Source organism: Alligator sinensis, unplaced genomic scaffold, assembly GCF_000455745.1.
Source record: "Alligator sinensis unplaced genomic scaffold, ASM45574v1 scaffold1414_1, whole genome shotgun sequence".
Lineage (NCBI taxonomy): Eukaryota > Metazoa > Chordata > Crocodylia > Alligatoridae > Alligator > Alligator sinensis.
Genome location: NW_005843240.1, coordinates 209,503 through 213,862, shown reverse-complemented (window position 1 = coordinate 213,862; position 4,360 = coordinate 209,503).

Below are 4,360 nucleotides of genomic sequence, written 5' to 3'. Positions count from 1 at the left end.
CAGGAATTAAAAGAGATATTATGTAAATGGTATGTAATCTCTCTTTTAAATGCACCATATAATGGTTGAAAAAATTATTGCTCTCATATAATATTTTCATTATCATTTCCTCAAGTCCAAGTAGGATTGTTCTACTACATTGTATAAGTTGTGCTTAAGATACTGCACTTGCAAACAGTTAAATGTATTTAATAGTTATATTGGTATCGTCTCCACCACCATATTTTAATGTCTAGAATAAGCTGTCAGCTTCTAAAATATTGTAGCCAAAATCTTGTAGAAGGCTGGGCATTACAGGTGAGAATATTTCACCCCTTTTCTGCTGTATATGCTGAAGCCAGGCACCAGTGAAATCCTGCAATGACTCAAATAGTTTAAAGGTAGCAGTGTGCACGAACTCCATCAGAAACTTCAGAATCTTTTGGTTCAATTCCAGTATTTTCTGCTTACATACATGTTTCTTGACCTGTGCCTTAAATCTATTAAGCAGTTCAAGAAGCAAAGAGACCTACACTACTAGGTCTCTGCTGTCAAGGCAGGTGAAGTGCCAAGTAAGTCAAAAATGTAATTCCCAGTTTCAAATTTGGAGAAGACCCAATCTGTACAAGAACCCAGTTTAAGTATGTCAGTTTAAATGCTTTCTTTTAAATATACAGCAGATGTGCTTTTTCTAAATGTTACTATTTTCTTTTATATATATTTTCATTATATTAGTGTCCTTACACTTGTTTATACTTCAGGTCTGTCAGCTATATTGCAACTTCCATGTCAATTCTCTTAACATTTAAAATAAAATGGAAGAAAACAGACAATAAAATAATACACAGATCACAAGGGGATCAATCCTATACCACGGAAACCAATGGGAATTTTGCCATTGATTCCAACAGCAATAGGATGAAAGCCTAGATCTTTACTCTACTATATCCCTTAGATATAAATGATATATTGTGTTGGTATTCTCCACTTATTGCAAACTAATGGATTTAAAGGCAAAAGTAAGACTAGTCTCCACAAAACTATGCTACTGTGCGTAAGTACAGGTTTCCCACACTTTACGTGGGTTCTGTATGCGTGAATTTGCTCGTTACATGCAAGGTATTCACTCTTAGCCATTGGTGTGGTGGAAACCTGCAGTCAGCTGCTTTGTGTTATGCATTGTGGGAGTGATGCGCACCAAAATATAGTCTCCTGTGTGTACCTGTGCTCCTCATTCATTGTATGTGACATGTGTTTCTGTAGTTGCTATTCCCATTATGATAGTGCCCTGTGCTTGTGTGCACTGTCTGCTGTTAGTGACTACCAAAGTTGTAGAAATAGATCTGGGGGTCAGTACAGTTGAGATGTTGGAACATATCTCTATTTGTTACATTGTAAAGTGGGTTCCCTTTATGTAAATTTGAGTTATGCGCCATTTTCCACGAACGCATGTACAGCATAAAGAAAGGGAAATCTGTACAGGTTTGAACTCATGTAAATTAAGATGCTCATATGATGATGAGATCTAAATATATAAATTACAGTCAGTTTTTTTAACTTTAAAAGTGCTAAATTTACTAACTTTTCTGGCAGAGGGAATACATATAAACTGCAGAAACTGAATGTTTCCTTCATTTGGGTTTTTTTTTTTGTATCCTGTCCCTTTTTACAATGCCCAGCTCAAAATATTTCCACGCTATTTCTTAAACAGCAAAACAATGTTTCCATACACAGTATTTTGTTTCATAAAGCTCTCATATATCTTGTGAAAGCTTCAGAACATGTCCATGGTAAAAATGCAATCTGCAATGTGGATTGCAATATGAAAGTGATAGTGATTTATAGCTGTTATAATGACTTACTTTTTTATTGATGTAGTATGGGTCCAGGTCCTCCAAGGGCTCGGACACCATTCCTGGAGGTATGTCTCCATAAATAAATGGGAGTGACTTTCCTGCCTCCAAGTCACTGTTGTGCTTTGGGCCATTTTCATCGTTGTCATCTTTACGATCTTGTTTGGATTGTTTAGCCTTTTCTGCAGCAATGCGTTGTTCAATAGCTGCAAGAGACTCTCTAGTGAAGTAGTGGAAGCTGTCAGGTCCTGGTGGTACAAGCACTGGCTCCATCTTTTCATCCTGCACATTTTAATTATCATTTATTCTCCTGCATAAGAAAATGCTAAAAGAAAAGAGAAAAAGAGGACACAAACACTTTAGAGCAATCAAAGAAGAAAGAAATAGCATGTATTTGGTACCTCTTTAGTTTATGCTTGTATGTGAACATTCACATATAAAATATTGAATATCATTTAAATACATTCACACTGAGAATTTAAATAGGAAATCTGAGCTTTTTAAAATGCACCAATATGATTCTTACTTTATCAAACATAAACGTTGAAATAATTCTCTATTCTAGAAATTTCATCTTGTTTTTTTGCTCTTAATAAGTAAAAGTGTGTTATTTGAGTATAACCAAGGAATTTTTTATTGCAACTGATATTTTATTAATTATTTAAGAGAGAGTAGAATCCTCTGGGAACATATTGTTAACAATAAAGGGCTGAATGTATCCATCTTTACTCATACAAATTCTCATTTGACTTCAACAAGATCACTTGCACCTAAATTCTGCAGAATCGTGACTTGGACAAATAAAAGTGTCTGCATTATTGTGGAAGAGATCAACATTTTAATTATCAAAATAAATGTTTCCTAAGACTATTTATAGTTATTCTAATTAATAAAAGCAATTGTTTCTGTCATTTATGTAATTGTTATGTATGCTGGTGCTTTATTCAATAGACATTTATAACTGAAGAATTTTAAATGATTTTAATATACACAGTATGGAGCTTAAAAATAAACATGGCAATAGGCAAAATGACTGTACAATAAAACTGCAGATCCCGCATCTTTTATGCTGGTGAATGGTTTTTTTTCTTGTAACAGGCACATTGTTTAACTGCATTTGGGCAGGCAGTAGAATATATCCCTCCTATCAGAATGCAAAGGGATGTCTGCAATCATTACCCATTGGTAGACTGTTCTTTGAGAAATGACTAGCCAGCTTCTGACGGGGGGTTTAAGAATCAGTGCCAGACCTAATAAATTTTGAAAGAAGCAAGAGATAAGGAATGGCAGAGAAATGAGAAAGCAAGCGATGGTCAGAAGGGAGACAGATAAGCAAAGGTGACAATAAAGCATAGGTTGCAGAATGAAGCTGAGAAAACATGAGTTAAAAATGTGATGTAAAACAGAAGCAGAAACAATGGCAGAAAGAATGGAGAACACAGGTTAATGTACAGTATAAAGAATTAGAAAGAAAGGCACTATGGGAAGGACAATTAAATAAAAATGTTGCAAGACTGTAATGTCCTCTTTCTGCTCCAGGAATGGAACCTATAATCTGAAGGGTGAAAGGTTAAGTCAAGCCTGCAGGACCTGAATGTGAAGGTGCAGGAAATCTAGGTACACCATGTCCTTTATTTAGGTTACAAAGACAGCATGTTTAGTTGTTTTCCTTACAAGCAAACTTAAAAGCAATCCATACTGTATCTTTAAAAAATATCCATATCTGCATGGTTATCTGTAATTTTCCTTTAAGAAAGTGATGTCTTGATTTTTCTCAATAATTAATCACAATATTATCTTCAGTATCACTGCACTCAAAATGAATACTGAATTTTTATTTAGGACATGTTACCAATCAGATTTGATTCAGTTAGTTTAGATTTAGACAAAAAGACAATCAAGAATAACATTTCCTCAACGTTGTATCTTTGAGCTTTGTGCCTAGACAAGAGGGGATTAATACAAAGTCACTGAATAAAGCATGTGAAAAGGCAATGTCAGGAAATTTTGGGATCAATGATGCACCCCCAAAGATAGAGATGAAACATACTGATCAGCTATTAAGAATTGATCAGAAAGTGGAAAAGATACTGAAACTGAAACCAAGACCAAGTAATTACTTGAAAAGAAGGTCACTATGCCTGTCCTTTTTTCACTGTGTGTTTTTTTTAAGGAATTGCTTATTTAGCTCTTCTTACAACAAACACTTTGAAGGAACACACAGCTTCTGTAAGGTCCTAGCTACATGTACACACTGCTGCTCTGGTTGGCTTCTGGAATATGGGAACAGTGAGTACTAGAAGACTTACAAGCTATTTAAAGGAATATTATTCTATTCCTCAAAAATTACATGACAAGGTATTACTGCTAAAGGAGGGACTTAAAAAGAGCAAGTGCTCAAAGTCCTTGATAGGCATCTATGGCTAAAATATATATGCAAACTTCCCACTTGATTCAATTAATTTCTTTTTAAAGCAATGTTGAGAATTCGGTTATGTAACTTGTTATGCCTTTATGTTTGTATATTA